Source organism: Maniola jurtina, chromosome 10 (assembly GCF_905333055.1).
Source record: "Maniola jurtina chromosome 10, ilManJurt1.1, whole genome shotgun sequence".
Classification (NCBI taxonomy): domain Eukaryota; kingdom Metazoa; phylum Arthropoda; class Insecta; order Lepidoptera; family Nymphalidae; genus Maniola; species Maniola jurtina.
Genome location: NC_060038.1, coordinates 4,231,217 through 4,248,487, shown reverse-complemented (window position 1 = coordinate 4,248,487; position 17,271 = coordinate 4,231,217). Strand labels below are relative to the sequence as shown.

At 36.3% G+C, this 17,271-nt stretch overlaps 1 protein-coding gene across 11 annotated transcripts in view; it reads right to left on the bottom strand.

Moving 5' to 3' along the window:
* LOC123868992 (angiotensin-converting enzyme-like) overlaps positions 1-17,271 on the bottom strand; it is a 112,802-nt gene that overhangs the window by 32,799 nt on the left and 62,732 nt on the right. The window contains exons 1-2 of one of the 11 annotated variants that reach the window (XM_045911707.1): positions 8,391-8,402; positions 3,476-3,482 (exon numbers count right to left, since the gene is read on the bottom strand). The exons of 9 other annotated variants lie outside the window; for them this stretch is intronic. The gene's annotated coding sequence lies outside the window, so the exon portion shown is untranslated. Of the gene's footprint in view, positions 1-3,475; positions 3,483-8,390; positions 8,403-12,104; positions 12,124-17,271 lie in introns of those variants that run through there. One more of the 11 variants, XM_045911709.1, reaches the window with a different exon arrangement.

The window sequence follows — 17,271 nt, the reverse complement described above, 5'->3', positions numbered from 1 at the left end:
ACAAAATAATTAGTTATTTGGTATATTATATCACTCACTTTGACGGTGGAAGTCTGCCAATAAATAATAATAATAAATGTATAAGGCTCATCAGACATTATTTCAACATATTGTACCTGCAATTTATTGACCTGAATCCTTCTCATTCTGAGAACAGACCCGTGCTCAGTAGTGGGCGTGATCGGCAATAAGATTATGATGACTATGAAGCGTGAGAAAAATCATATCACAAAAAAAATTAAACTCTAGCTGAAACCACACACGGTTTATTGGCTGGTAGTCAAACTTACTTTGGTATGCATGGCCGCGCGGCGCCTTTGAGTCTGGTCTGTTTTGTTTTAATTATACCAATTTCAACCGTATGCCTATATAAATAAATCTATGTTTAAGTTGTTAACAAAAAAGTCGCTATACTTACTTTTTCCTCGGATAGAGTATAATATGATAAGTATGGTATTACAAGCCAACCGTTGCGTCGTACGATAACAATGCCTGAAATTAACGGCGTATTTAATCAATTTACGCATGCCTTGAACAAATAGTAACAGACCGAATCTAAACAGATGCGGTTCATACACGAATAAGCACCTAACTCCTAACGTATTTGAATAACGGTCGAGTGCATAATCCATATTCCATATCCATAATCCATAAAGCCGAATTCACATTATGCATTTAGTGGCACGACATTAGTTTCGCGACATTACTTTCATAACCACTTGCACGTGTAAACGTCTACTTTCGTAATGCATGCATTACTTTTGAGTTTTGCGACACTAAAATACTTTCGTGTTCAACGCAATTTTTAACCCCCGACCCAAAAAGCGGGGTGTTATAAGTTTGACGTGTGTATCTGTGTGTCCGTGTATCTGTGTATCTGTCTGTGGCTAAACTAAACTAATGAACCGATTTTAATTCAGTTTTTTTTATTTGAAAGGTGGCTTGATCGAGAGTGTTCTTAGCTATAATCCAAGAAAATCGGTTCAGCCGTTTGAAAGTTATCAGCTCTTTTCTAGTTACTGTATGTAACCTTCACTTGTCGAGGGTGTTATAAATTTTTAATTTACACTAGAAAATAGTTCGTGCAACAATTGCTTAGTTAGTAATATGTAACACAGAATGTCTGTGTTCAAAATAACGCGAGCTAAAGTATCAGTACACATTTCTGGGGTGATAATAATAAAATCTATCGTTCCTTTACCACTTCTACATATTCTTAGTTCTGTGGTCATACAAATGAATTCTGAGCATCCTCGCACATCGCTCGTCAATTCAATCTCATTACAGTGCAATGCAGTGCAGTGCGGTTTTCACAGTGACTACCGGTTTACAGTGTCGCGATCGCGGTTGCACAGTGGAAGGGTTTAACAGTAGCTTTAGTTTAACGTGTTACTGCTATGCTACTACATCATCGTCATCTCAACCTATCGCTGGACCACTACTGAGCACTCATATTTTTTTCAGAATGAGAAGGATTAAGGCCATATAGACAATACTGGCAAAGTGCAGATTGGCAGACTGAGAACATTATGGAGATGTGGATGGAAAACCTTGTGAGAAAACCTGCCATTGAGTAGGTATATAGAACTCTCAGGCAAGTTTCTTCGCGATTGTTTCAATTACGAGAGATATTTAATGCTTCTTAAAGCGCAGATCATTCTGAAAAGTTAGAGATGCGTAGTCGGTGTTGCGGATCCCCCCCGAATACGACTTAACATTGAGTCTTAACCACTGTTTTTTTACATAATGAATAGTTTTACACAAAAAATACTATACCCATTGATGAATAAATCAATCATTCTTTAAAATCGTCCATACTAATAATATTATAATTGCAAAAGTGTGTCTGTCTATCTGCTACCTTTTCACTGCCCAACAGTTTAACCGGTTCTGACGGGTACAGGTTAGCTTATATCCCTGGGACGGATATAGGCTACTTTTTATCCCGGAAAATCAAAGAGTTCCCACGGGATTCCTAAAAACCCATCCGCTTAACCGATTTGAATGAAATTTGATACTGAGGTAGCTTGCGTCCCTGTAATTGACATAGGCATTTTATACCGGAAAATCAAACAGTTCCCACGGGATCTTTAAAACCTAAATCCACGCGGACGAAGTCGCTACTACTACTAAATAACTAAAGAGAATGACTTTATATAGCAAAGTAAGCCCGTGTGGTTCAAGCTTTAGTATACGAAAAGGCGCCCGCCATTCTGACCCCCGCAATAACAATACCATAGGACGCAATCCCGCCAAGTGCCTAAATCAAGGGAAGTGGCAATACAAAAGACTTCTTGCTGTACTTTCATTTGAACTTGTTAGAGTACGCCAATTTCCTTTTTATCATTTGATCTTGGCTCTTGCCACTTAAACAGTATAACGACATCACAGCGTTATTTAATTTCATTAACTGAAGTAATAAGAATATTTGAAAACGAAGATGAAGTTAATATAAATTTAACTAAAGAGGGGTCTCTCCGTCACTCGCTCCATACAAACGTAGTTCCAATTTCATTTGAATATCAAGCAACCAAAGTCCATGAAATTTTGCAGACAAATTCTAGATACTAATATCTATGCCTGTGGTTTTCCAGATTTCTGTTAAAATATTCGGTTTCAAAGTTACGCGGTCTTAAAAATTCACATACAAATCTTTGAGCCCCTGTAATTTTGAAACTAAATATTTTTAGAAAATCTAAAACACCACAGGCACAGATATTATTTCTAGAATATGTCTGAAAAATTTCATGGACTTTGATTGCTTAATATTCAAATGAAATACGTTAACGCCCTGTTAATATGTTCGAATAAAGGTCGATAAAACACACGTAATTTTGTCCACGTATGCAAAAATAAATTTTTTTTTTCTGCATACTGAAACTATTAAAAGCTGAGCCTTTAGACTTTAGATTTCAGTGTGCTTTTGTATTTGACCTAGACACCAAAGATATAAATTTATTTCAACGCGAAAGGCTGTGCCGTCTTTTATGAGCTAGACACTAAAGGCTTAAATTAAATTTATTTCTACTCAAAAGACACCTTTAGCACAACAATTTATGAATGAGTCGTACAATACTATAATTTATGTTAAAAATACGACAGACGCCTTTTTCCCTCTGAACTTGGCAGCTATCCAATTGCCCTACAAAGCCAGTGACGCAGTCAATATAAAGAATTCTTTGGGTAGCGCCAGAGAATTATAACATACTCTCCCCTTTTGTTTTCGTCCTTCCTAAAAAAAAAGTCGGAAAAAATACCGGAATTTTCCGGTTTGCTTTAGGCAGCAACAAACATAAAAAACGTTTAGTATGATCACCCAAATTGCTATAATAAAACCGAAAACACAGTTGAAAAGCCTGTTCTTATCCTATTATAAAGGATGGAGTCTTGTTGAATAGGTGCATTTAAAATCATTATTAAATTTCTTAAACGCGAGTTACCTGTTTTACACGGGTGGCGAATGGCGCGTCTTGACCTATAACCTGAAACTATGCTACTGAAAAATTCTAAAATTCCAAAATGTTACACATAGTCACACTAATATTATAAGGCGAAAGTTTGTGTGTGTGTGTTTGTGTGTGTGTGTGTGTGTGTGTGTGTGTGTGTGTGTGTGTGTGTGTGTGTGCGTGTGCGTGTGCGTGTGCGTGTGCGTGTGCGTGTGTGTGTGTGTGTTTGTGTGTGTGTGTCTGGATTAGCACATAGGCTACTTTTTATCCCGGAAAACCAAAGAGCTCCCACGGGATTCCGAAAAACTTAAATCCACGCGGACGAAGTCGCGGGCGTCAGCTAGTATTAGATATAACTAAAACGAAAATTGTATTGCGATAATCAAGAAGAATACCTAATTGACGATCGATAAAATAGTTAATAATCTGAATATGATAATAATGTAAATAACGGGTACGTGCCACGAGTCACGACCTATGCAACTGGGTCGAATTATCGAGATCTCAAAATCGTCGTATGAATACGTACCTATCCGTTATTTACATTAATATGTCGTTACACCACGACATAAGCTTGAAATTATTAGTTCAATCTGAGTTGCAAAATGGCTAACTGCGATTAAGAGGGCTCTCTCCGTCACTCGTTTCATACAATCGTAGTTCCAATTTCATTTGAATATTAAGCAACCAAAGTCCATGAAATGCAGACATATTCTAGAAACTAATATCTATGTCTGTGGTTTTCCAGATTTCTGTTAAAATATTCGGTTTCAAAGTTACGCGGTCTGAAAAAATTTCATACAAATCTTTGAACCCCTGTAATTTTAAAACTACATATTTTTAGATAAATCTAAAACACCACAGACACAGATATTAGTTTCTAGAATATGTCTGCAAAATTTCATGGACTTTGGTTGGTTAATATTCAAATGAAATTGGAACTACGATTGTATGAAACGAGTGACGGAGGGAGCCCTGTTAAATAACACAAATCCAGCTGAGATCTGTCTTGTGCAATGCGCAGTCAGACCTGCGCCACCCTATGCCTCGTGTTCATATTGGCCTTTTATTTTTTTGAGGGCGCTGTACCATTTTTGATTTTGGTTAATACCCGGCTGAGTTTGTTGTGGGCTCTTCTCAGATTTGGGCGCGTTTGGAACCCTCGTAGCTTTAGTTTTAAGTTACGTAATAAATTATCACCACTATATCGTACAAATTCAACAATTTCGACCATCAAAAGGAGTACAATTGTACCTACTTTGAATAAATGATTTTGACTTTGACTTTGGTTTATTTTATTACAGAACACTGATGGTATATATTATGTGGGTTATAAGGAATTTATTCTGTCTCAGAAAATATGATCGAATATGACGACGCTACTCAGAAAGTCGTCTCCCCGATTCAGTATGATATCGCGGGGATGGACAGGAAATGAGTTTCACGAGCAAAGTGCATTTGGCCATTACATCCTTACATTTCCTACCCTGCTCTATCAAAGTGGGAATTATTTTCGCATTCAAAATGAATATGCAGAGTTGAAAATTGGGACCTTTTTATAGTGTTCAGATTCTACAATTCTTATTCATTTAAGATTAAACACACAAAAGAACTGCGTAGAAAACCTACATACAAAATCGTTTTTTGAACCCAGCAGTGGCTTGATCTGAGTGTTCCCAGTTCGGTATTCAAAGGGTGCCAATGGGACCCTGTTACTAAGTCTACTACCCCCGCAGTCTGTCCGTCCGTTCGTTTATCTGTCAGTGGGCTGTATCTCGTGAACTTTGATAGGTCGAGAGTTGAAATTTTCACAGAATGTCTATTTTTATTGCCGCAATAACAACAAATAATAAAAATTTCAAAATGGCCGCCATGAAAATTTAAAAAAAATTAGAAAGTGTTATTTCTTGTGCTATGGACCGATTTTTATAATTACCGTTTGAGATTTGCATACTTAACACCCACCCGATATCGATATCAAGATTATAATATCCGCCTCATAAGTTCTTCGAAACCTTAGTAATGGGATACGAGTTTAACCACAAGAAGCCATAATATACTGTTGTAAGTAATAGTAGTTCTTAAAAAAGCCGGCAACGTGATATTGATTCATTTCTTAGAATACATAAAATGTTCTCTATATCTTCTATAGGTCAATCAACTTTATAGTTTCAGGTTCTTTAAGTTCTCCAAAGCCAAGGTCTGCACCAGTAGGTATGTAGTCGAAATTCCACAAACACGTACGAAGCGGTTTCCCTCCTCATATCTAAGATAATATGGAACGTCTCCTGGCATCAGTTTTCACAAGAGTGAATAGGCATTTTCTAGGCAAGCCCGCTCCATTTTAGGATGCATTATCACTTGCGAGAAAGTCTGTTGCAACCAAGCGCTAGGCCATAAATTAAAGCTAAAAAGCTCATGAAGAGACCTTTTGCTTGAAGTTAAAGATTAAATTAGATATAAGGAAGTTATTGAAAAACCAGAGTCATTTGACGTAGTTGAACAAGTCGTAAAACTGAACGCTGGCAGAGCATATTATACCTATCTCGGATCAAACTGAACGTTGGGGTCTCAACGTGCCAGAATGTCGAACAAAAAACAGAGATAAAATAAAAGCTAAAAATATTACAATAAAGAGAATAACATTTAATTTATAACATTGTGTATTATTCTTCTCTTCTTATCTATTTATTTTTTCCTGTAAGCTGTAAGTTTTCCTTGTTAAATAAAATAGTAAATAAATAACAAAAACAAATGTAAATATTCTTAATTATTACAAGCTAATATCAATTAATCTATGGATTAGCAATGGATATTCACTCTCAGTTAATATATGATGCCGCGATGAAAAGCTCTTCGTCACACGCTAGGTGGTAATTAATTACCACCTCCATACGCTGATTTATTAGAGAATTATTACACTCGTATCTCTATTCAACAGATTTTTATGTACTGCAATATTATACAAATTTTTAGGGTTCCGTAGCTCAAAAGGAAAAAAGGGAACCCTTATAGGATCACTATTCACTGTCTATCTGTCGTGTCTGTCAAGACTCAAGGCCCATCAAGGAAATCAAAATCTATAGGTCCCGTTGACCTAGAATCATGAAAAGCAGGTATCCTGTTTAAAATAATGTCTTACCTACTTACAACAGGTATCCTGTTGAAAATAATGTCTTACCTACTGTTCATATTCAATTATACCAAATTGAACTATCATAATACGAATCAAAAACCTATGAGATAAACTTAGCTATGTAGGTATCTATGCTTGCTTGAAAAGTACTCATCTTTCGAAATTAGTTGAAAAAGAAAATTTAGTTTTTTCCTTTTCAACTAGGTAATTTCTAAAGCAAATAGCTCTCAGTTCACCACATAATAGGTTCACGTACGAACAGTAACGAGATTTTGCGGTAACATCATTTACAAGTCTTAAATACTTAATATGGTTTTTACGTAATTACCTAGTCTCTGCTAATGTTAAAGTTAATAGTGTAAATTCTGTAAAAGTTTAAAAGGGGTTAACCTCGTAGTGTGCTTCAAACAAACGTAGTTTTTTTTTGACTTTTTGCACGATAAATCGAAAACTATTGTGCGTAAAAATAAATAAAAATCTGTTTTAGAATGTACAAGGTATTGCACACCCTTTCATATTAGTGATTTAATGAATATTACTGACGAATTTAAACGCCAATATTCAAGGCTAAAATTATACTTCTTCTAAAATAATGAAAATGTTTCAGTTACGGGGACCAATTTCCATAGCCATTGCATATTGTACGCGCGCAAATACATATGCATTCTTTATTTTCTTATTCTCATCTGAAGGGAATATAATATGTATACTGGACTTTAAAAAAGAGCCTGTAAAATAAAACTACTTAATGAAAATAAAACTTTTTGCATGATTTGTATAACACCTCCACGCTACATCAAAAACCAACGAATGAATGGAAACCCCACGCACGTTTTCAAATCCTTCTAACGCGTGGGCAGAATGAAATACCTCACTTTAACATTCAAGGCTTCCCTAGAATGTTATTCCTTAAATCGTATAAATTATGGCGATAACGTACTTTAGTAGTTATTTCATAATTGAATTGCAAATGGCGAACGATAACAGAATATTTTGTAACAAGTAACTGATATTAAATGTTAGTCAGACTCGCTTAAAATTGGTCACACGCGTGGTCTTGCGCCACCTGAGTCGAGCAGTGCTTGACTCGTTTAATGTCATTATATCCTCTTAGTGAGGAGTCGGCTAACGGTGCGTTTCCCAGTGCGAGGTAGCCATTTCAGCACCTTGGCAGAGTCGACATTGGGACCCAAATATCTATTGATCATTCGAGCTGTGTGCCCCTCCCATTCTCACTTCACATTTTATATTTACTTACATACATACGTCTTGACAACCGTATTGAAATTCACTAGCGGCCATAAATAAAATCAATCTATCTGTAATCTGTCGACAAGTTACAGCAATGTTGTTATTCGTCAAAAGTCTTTTTGACACATAACAGCGTTGCTAAGTAACTTATCGACAAGTTAAAGATAGATTGAGGATTAATTTTGGCCGTTAGACGTGTTGAAGTCTCTAACGAATAGATAGACAAGAGAAACGTGGACTGCGCCTTTGTTCTATACTATCAAAAGAAGATACTCCTCCAAGAGAGAATTATTTTATAATAACTACCATATTAAAACACAAAAGAGTTTTAAAAAAACCACAAGACTGCATAATACTCGTAGCACATACTGTTTAACGATCCTTTAAATTAACGATTAGGTACGGTTATTGAGCAATTTAAGGACCGATAAATTAAAACATGTGTCAGCTAACATCTCGAGATGTTTGCTCATACTTCTACAGCACCGACTTTGTATTATTACACTAAACAAGATTTGAACATGCATTGCTAACCTTTTCCGGGGAGTAAAAGGTACATTGTAAAAGAAAGAGCGCTAGTTTGAAAACTATCAATATGCTCTCAATTTAATTTAGAGCTCATGTACAAGAATTTGTACCATCGTCAGTAACGAGCTAGGTTCCAATGAAAAGCTGTGCAATTAATTACTATCAAACGAATCGTCTGTTCCTTTCGTTTTCATTACAGCTCACATCGAATTCTACTAGTTTCAAATGAACTATTAACATGTCTTTCTCCACCTTACGCCGCTCCCTCATTACTGCAGATTATGGCTCCTGTCTGATAACACCCTTTTGATAACGTTCTTTGCCATGCGATAAGAACAGTAAATGCCAGAATCTAGTGATTCCTTCATCAGGTCCGTCCAAAGTCTTGGGCTACGTCCGTGTGGCCTCTTTCCTTCGATGTTACATGTTAGCATGAGCTTTTCTATACTAGTCGCATCTTTCGTGCCTACGTATAATACTACCACTGTATATACTATGCCATAACCAGGTAAATACATGGAAAGACGAATGGAAAAGACTCTTTATGATCCGATACAACGACAAACCCCTGTCATGACGCGAAAAAACAAAAGGAAGTCGCCACGTGAATAAAATATCGCCGCCTTTGTAACAATTTGCAGATCCAGGACGGCAAAACACAGAGCCCTTTTATCTCCCCCAGTTCATGTGTTTATGTATTCACGTTGAACAGGATGTTTATCTGTGACAGTGCAAAACAATCCACGTCGCGTCGCATCGTCGCTTTTTGTCGTGATGTCTGTCTGTCGACGAATCTTGACTTAATTGGTTGAATCTTCGGTGAATCATTAACGGATAATAAGCAATGTGGTGACTTAAGTAATGAAACATTAAAACTGCACCTAGAGTAGATGGTAGAGACCTAGAATAAATAGATTGTACATGATGTACGAGTAGGTATGTGTCTTTCTGCAGAAAAACGCCCTGTTGTACGTCCTACACTGGATTGACGAAGCTTGTTAAAACAGATTGGCGCGAAGTTGCGCCAGACAGGCATGAGTGGCAGTTTTTAACATTTTTACGGTCGAATACTGAAACATACTTAACTTAAGAGTGCTCCAAACGCTAGGTGACATATTTTGATGTAGGTATGTTATATGAAAAAATCTTTTTTAAAATAAAAATAGCGAGCACCTGATGTTAAGTGATTACCGCCGCCCATAAACATTTGCAGCACCAGAGGAACCGTCGGTCGATGCGTTGCCGGCCTTTCAGGAATTTGTTGGTCCGCCCCTTGAATAACCCCATGTTATGCATAATAGTTTTTGATTTATCATGCAAAATGTCGAAAAAAATACCCGAGGACGGAATCCTCGGTGTGCGAGTCTGACTCGCACTTGGCCGGTTTTTTTTCCTTTTGAGGTACGGGACCCTAAATTAATATGGCAGGGCAGTCGTGTTTTTAATAATAAATAAATAAATTATAATACTAATTCTTCAGGTATTGAAAGCTTTTCTCAGGATAAGATTATAAGAGCTCTCAGATTCTTCTGCGATGCTAATTATATTATTAGCATTGCGGAAAGATCTGGGAATTGTATCCATTCAGGAATTTTATCCCTCTTCCATTGTTTGAGTCCATTGAAGGAGGCTTTGGTCAATCGTAAGATACCTCTAATAGGTATCCTCCAAAGCCTCCTTCCTCATAAAGAGCAAGAATATGGAGGAGGGATACAATTCCTGAATAACTAACAACTAAGAATCGAGCTCATTCCTAAAACAACATGCCGCAATGCTAAACGAGCATCCTCATTTACCTTTACCGATTCTTTGCCTTATGTAAATTTGTACCAGACCGCTTGTTTACTCAATTTTGTACAACCGTTCTCTAGAGTTTCTAGGCGTACCCACTTTGTATTTACGATGAGATTACGGGAATTGTTATTTACATCTTCTAGTTTATTGTAAAGTTAACTGCCTTTCGACTAGAAAAAAATAAATCGAAAATTTTCCCAAAAAAGCTCGGTCTCGGATTATAAAAACTAAAACAGTATAAACACAGTAACTGAAGTTACTATGTTATTAATTACGAGGGCAGCATTGCTTATCTAATAATATTATGTATCTAGTAAAATGGTCATGGTGCAGAAAGAGAATGTAGGTAGCTTCTGGTAAACTTGAATCCTTTCCTATCGATAGTTATTATGGCTTTTCTTCAAAGCAATTTGTGGAAGTACGCAATAAAACAGAAGGGCGGCTTTTAGGGAGCTCGTAAGTTACGATACTATTTTTGGGGTGAGACGTCTAGTCGCCGGATTACACCCAATAATCAAACTACGGATGCAATTCGCCAATAACAAGTTTACAGCTCGCGATTTCATTCCAATGACTTTCATATAATCTCGGTAGCTATATTTCCTTTAGAAATATTACTATTAACTTTGTCGATAAAAGCATCTAAACATACAAACAATATTATTTCTGTGCAAATCCGTTTAGCCGTTTCAACTTTAGGTGTACCGTACTTTAGCTTCTCGTTGAAATGAGTAAGACGCACACTATAAGAGTCCATAAGACCTCGTTACCGCCAATTGATAATCATGTTACTCGAGTGAAAAACTTAACTCCAGAAAGTCTAAATCGCGTCGCTTACGCGTTTGTCCGAGAAAATTTCAGCGAATTGTTTATCTTTTAAGCAAAATAAGGAAAACTTAAGTACCTATAGATAGTGCAAACTATATACATAGATGTGACGTAACATATTTGCCAGAACATTTCCCTTTACAGATTTGCCCCACTTAGAAACATAATAAGAAAAAAACTAAAGCTCATAAATTTACATCAAGGATCCTAGTCTTGACCATAAGTATACAGAACAGTAACACAGCAGAAATATAATATGCATCATCACTTACCACCAAGTGAGATTGCAGTCAAGGGCTAACTTATATCTGACTAAAAATACAAATAAAAATGAAATAAATGTAGTTATTTGAGTTTGAGTAATAGTACATGCACATAACAGTGTAATAGTGGTACAGAATATTCTGTTGGGAGAGTGTAATTAATTGCTCAGAATTCTTAGCACATCTCAGCCGGCGCTATTGGGGTAGCGCAAGGAGGAATCTTTAGATGAAAATTTCGGTATGTGGAGTATCGTGAGTATTGTCTTATAGCGTCGTTATCATACATTTTTGTTTTGATATTTACGTGATTTGCACGCACGAGTAGATTTGACGCTATTCAGCGATGAAATCGAGGCTATAAAAGATATTATGTAGCTATAATTTGATATTCCAATATAATAATTAATATATACTTACTTGATCTTATAAAGAGGTAAAATGAGTTAGTTTGTGAGTTGATATTTAGTCTGGAACTAATAATACAACTATACTACTTATATAGCTATACGTTATCTCCGAGTGATATACATAGGCTATTATAGGTCAGAAAACATAATAGTGGCTATACGTAAATTATATCAATAGGACGAAGACGACACAATCCTTATGTCGTCGACATTCCATCTACACGCACGAAACGTTTTGCGACATCATTCCTCATTCGCATGGCTAAGGTTTGGAATACTTTTCCGCTCTCTGTGTTTTCTACCAATCAAAAACCGGATATCTTTAAAACAAGCGTGAATAAGCATCTTCTACCACATCATCACTTTCCATTAGGTGTGATTGTGGTCAAGCGCTTGCCTATAATGAATAAAAAAAGCAATAATTTTCTAATAGTAGAAAAAGGTCTTTTACCTTAAAGTTTCAAGTTTTAAAATATTAGCCCCTTACCTGAAATAGTAAAAAAAATACATTAAGTAAGTTATATAAAAAACGAAGCAACCCAGAATATTGCAGCTATTTCAAACACCAAAGCAAACCCCGTTGTTTGCGGTGGACGGCGCTGGTTTCCGGGGCTTAATAAAATAGCTCGGAAAAGTTTTTGTATGCAAACAAAACAAACTCCCGCAGAACCGAAGGTAAATTAAACTTTGTTCTAAGCATTTTTCTGACACCGCAAAGTTTTTCTTTTATAATATCATTTCCGGTAATTTTAACGCCATAACGTCTCATGAATATAAATTACTCTTTTTTTTCTCGATGACGCTTCACTAAATTACCCTTTTTTATCGATTGTGGGTTAGCATGAATATAATTTCACATGAAGATGATGCAGTTTGATGTAGGTCAATACGCAAATGGGGTATGATATTGTGTTTTAAAGGTAAAAAGTGACGAAACTGATAATTACCAACGATCAATGCCATACATACCTACCTGTACAGTACCTAAACATTTTAATGATCAATAGTAGATATTGAGGTTAATAATTTTTCCAAGATCCAGTGAAATTCCTGCTTCTTTTGTTAATATACATCTATAAAGTCAGACAGACCACCACCACCATGATCAACCAATCGGCGTCTCACTGCAGAGCACGAGTCTCCTCTCAATATGAGAAGGATTTGGTTAAAGTCCACCACGCTGGCCAAGTGTGCATTAGCTGACTTCACATACCTTTGAGTATAATAAGGAAAACTCTCAGGCATGCAGGTTTCCTCTCGATGTTCACCTTCGCCATATTATGTAATTGCTTAAAACGAACATAACTCTGAAAATGAACGTGTGACCAGGATTGAATACCCGAACCTCCCGAATAAGAACTGGATGTCTTAACGAGAAGCTATCACAGCTCTGCTATAAAATCCAAGCAACGCAATTTGCTGCGCAAAAAATTTAATCAACTTTTTAATGCACATTGCTGAACGCGTGATTTCAATTTGGGTCACGGTTAAGTAGTTAGGTACTAGATTATACACGGAACAGTATTGGTTAGACCAATAAAAAGAAAATAGAAACCTACTTAGCCACTTTAACACGTGTTTTTGGTTTTACTAAAAGTTACCGATTCATCATTCTTTATTCATGGTGTTGTGGTTGAGTGGTTCCACATCTGCCTACCATTCGGGTGGTCGGGAGTTCGAACTCGACAAGGACCTCTAATTTTTCGGTGTTATGTGCGTTTTAAATATCACTTGCTTTGACGGTGAAGGAATACATCATGCCTGAGAATTCCCCATAATGTTCTCATAAGTCAAAGTCTGCCAAACCCACGCTTGGCCAGCGTGGCGAAATATGGCCTTACTCCTTTTCATTCTGAGAGGAGACTCGTCCTCAGTAGTGGGCCGGCGATGGGTTGATCATGATGATGATAATGACCTACCTAAGTGTAGACTTAGCAGGTACGTTGTGGAAAGGTGGCAGACGACAATTTGACGTAACAAAAAAATTAAAAAAAAAACGAGTCAAGCAGTATGTATACCTAAGTATATTATACCACACTGTACTCATAAAGGTTATTACGTGTCATTAACACAAACCTCACTAAATAACGTGGTATCGATGTGGTAACTACATCTACTAACACATTATAACAGGTGCTAATTTCGCCTTTAATTAATGTGACCTTATCCTACATAACCTCTACAATACAGTACTAACAATACTAATAGATTAGATAATGCCCTCTGCATAGCTGAAGAGTCGAAGATCAAGAAACTAAATTGCTTTTCATGTTAAATATACACATACATTTCACTGTGTTTGTAGGTCTGTTGCTTATGAGACGACTGTGGTTAGCATGTACCAATTACAAGATAAGCAAGATTAGTAAGCAATCAGTCAGGGTCAAATCTAGCCCATGTAGCGTCCGCATGCAATCTATCTATACCCTAGCGCCCTCTAGTAGGCAAGTGATCGAAATGGAATACTTACACTTATATTTTCAACAGTGATCGGAAATTCAGCAATCACAAATGATGTTGGGGAAGCAAAGACAATTAACAGGTAATACTTTGCTAGCGCTTGGAGCCTCCTAATAACATGCGCCCGTATGCTCTGGATCATAAGTAAAGCCAGCACTGTAGTTAGTGACAGTGGGCAGGCCATGCTTATCATAGGAGACATATTCGTATTGGGTTAAAAAAAATTAGAGTGAAGACGTGCTTACTAGTAAATGTATCGTGGGAAGCCCTACGGAAGATGGACTGACTGACGGACTGAATGACTGACTGACTGATATAAAGTTAGCGGGAGGTGGTTGAATGAGGAAGGCTGAGGACAGAATGTGCTGACACTCTTTAACGAAGGTCTACAGTGGACGTAAAAAGCATAGGAAGAAGTCAGATGGAAAGTAGACTTAAGAACTAGGTACAGTAAGGAGTAAGTAGCTAAGTGAATAAACTATAACAACAGTCAGCACCCATCTTGATTTTGAAATATTGCTGCTTCAGAATTAGTACTAATCAACAGTGATTAATCAAAATTTCCATCTCCTATTCTCTCAACATCTTAGCGAATGTACATCAGTGGTCTTTGCAAGTAGAGTTACATTAATATAAAATTGAGACGTATTCCCTAGCAATAAGAGATGAATTTGTGTGGCAATATTGTTCGTTGTTTTGATTTATTTACGCCACTTAGCCTAGTTGAATACCCAAACCGAGAATATTGTATGACTGGTACAAAAGTAATATAACATTTTGTTCTCATAACACGTTTCAACTCAATTGGATAAAATGATGCACGAATGCATAGCTAATGAAAGACAGACAAATAGACTGACAAAATATATTAAATTATATAAAATTTAATTTTTAATTAATTAGCTGTATAGAAGGCGATCAATGACGTCACAAAGCAATAAACGACAAATATTAAACAAAAAAAATCTCGCAGAAATTTATGTTAAAAAAATTAAAAATCTTTATCGTTAATGCCTTGTGACGTTATTGATCGCGTTAGATGCAGCGTGACGTTAATAATAATTAATTATATTAAAAATTCCGAAAAACCCTATTTTTTTTAATTATTTTCTTTAATTGAATTCTAGCCCGCTACACTACCGCTATACAAAACATCACATCATTTTATTACTACAGTCCAAGACGATTTGCTACCCACAATACGCGACGCCTCACAGCAAATTGTAGTGTAACCATACTGTACTTACGTAGATCAAATCATCGATTCAAGTGCCGACACTTGCTCTACAATTTGTATCCACTCGAGCATGAAGCATCTCGAGCATAGTGGGAGCAATTTGAAAACTCCTATTTTTATTGTCAATGGCAAAGTGTTTATATAAATCTTTTATCTATAATGCTTTACAAAATTCATACGTTCTACACGTCTTACTCTTAATGTCTTACAGTTTTTTGGCTTTCTGATTCTTTTTAGATTACAATAAGATAATGCGATCTTCGACTTTTTCAGGTTACATTGAAAATTGACTAAGTATTTAGTTTATTTGTATCCACTCAGCAAGAATAGTGATCCTCGAGCATAGTGGGAGCAATCTAAAAACCCTTATTTTTACTGTCAACGACAAAGTGTTTAAGTATAAGTATTATATATAAATCTTTTATCTATAACGCTTTACACAATTCATAGTACGGTCTTATGTCATCATCATGATCAACCCATTGCCGGCTCACTACAGAGCACTGGTCTCTTTGAGTATGAGAAGGGTTGCCCACAGTCCACCACGCTGGTCAAGTGCGGATTGGCAGACTTCACACACCTTTGAGAACATTATGAAGAACATTAGGCATGCAGGTTTCCTCACGGTGTTTTCCTTCGCCGCTAAAGCGAATGATATTTAATTTCTTAAAACGCACGTAACTACGAAAAGTTAGAGGTGCGTGCCCGGAATCGAACCCCTGACCTGTCGTTCTTATGTATTTACTCCTAATATCTATGTTTTTAGGCTTTCTGATTCTTTTAAGGTTACAAGAAGATTAATTGCGGCCTACGACTTATTCAAGTGACATTGAAATTAGACTATTTAGTTTTTTGTACAGACAATAAATAAAATCAACGAAGCGATACAATGCGGAAATGTGGCAGTCGTTAGAGACGGAAATTATTCCCATGATGATAAATTGCCACTGTGAAATCTTATACGTATCATTATTAACCCATCACCAGCCCGTTATAATTGAAACTCAATAAAAGTTTCAACACAAATATAACTAGTAAGAAAAATCGTACATAAGTATTTTGTGAGAAAGAAAATTCACAAGTAGATACTTAGTATAACAATAACTAAAAATGTGTTCCCATGTGAAATGGTGGCTGAAGAACGAGGGAAGGAATTATACTCGAAGTAACTAATAAGGTAATTTTATTTTCATCCTGCGTAATAGAGTTGTTCAAATCAACCGAGTGAAGCCACAACAAAGCTAGTTTAACTAAAATTGAAAATGATCCCTAGCGTTTGCACGTGTACAACGTGACTGGGATGGAAATCTACGGAAAATAGCTTCTCATGAATGTGTAGGACAGAAACGCCTATGTATTACCTACCTGGCTTCGCTTGAGTAGTTTTTGAAAATCGGTGATGGGGGGAATTTCAAAAAATCGTCTTTAACACGAATTTCTTTGATTTTAAACCGACCTAAATACCGTTCCCTAAATACTAATTTTCATAGATAAGTAGGTATAACACGAAAATGACGGACTTTAATAAAACCGTATTTAACCCCTATAGGAAAAAAAATAACTAAAAATAACAAAATTTTTTTCTTAGTAAGTGCCTAGAAACTACTGTCAAAATTTTGAGTTTCTGTTAGTTTATTAGGCTGTGCGCTGTGCGTTGATACACCAGTCAGTCAGGAAACGTTTTTATGTGCAGGTATATCTAGATTGTTATTTGAAACGCTACTATTATTTAGATAAACATCAAGGAAAATCACATGATTCTTGTTTTAAATTGACAACTCAACTAAATGGATCGCGTTGCGGAGTCAATTACTTAGTTCAAGGATTTACTTATAATAAATGGCATACAGAGTAATTATATTTATCTAAACGACTAACTTCTATGTAGTAACCATAGACTTACGATTTTTTCGGTACGCTC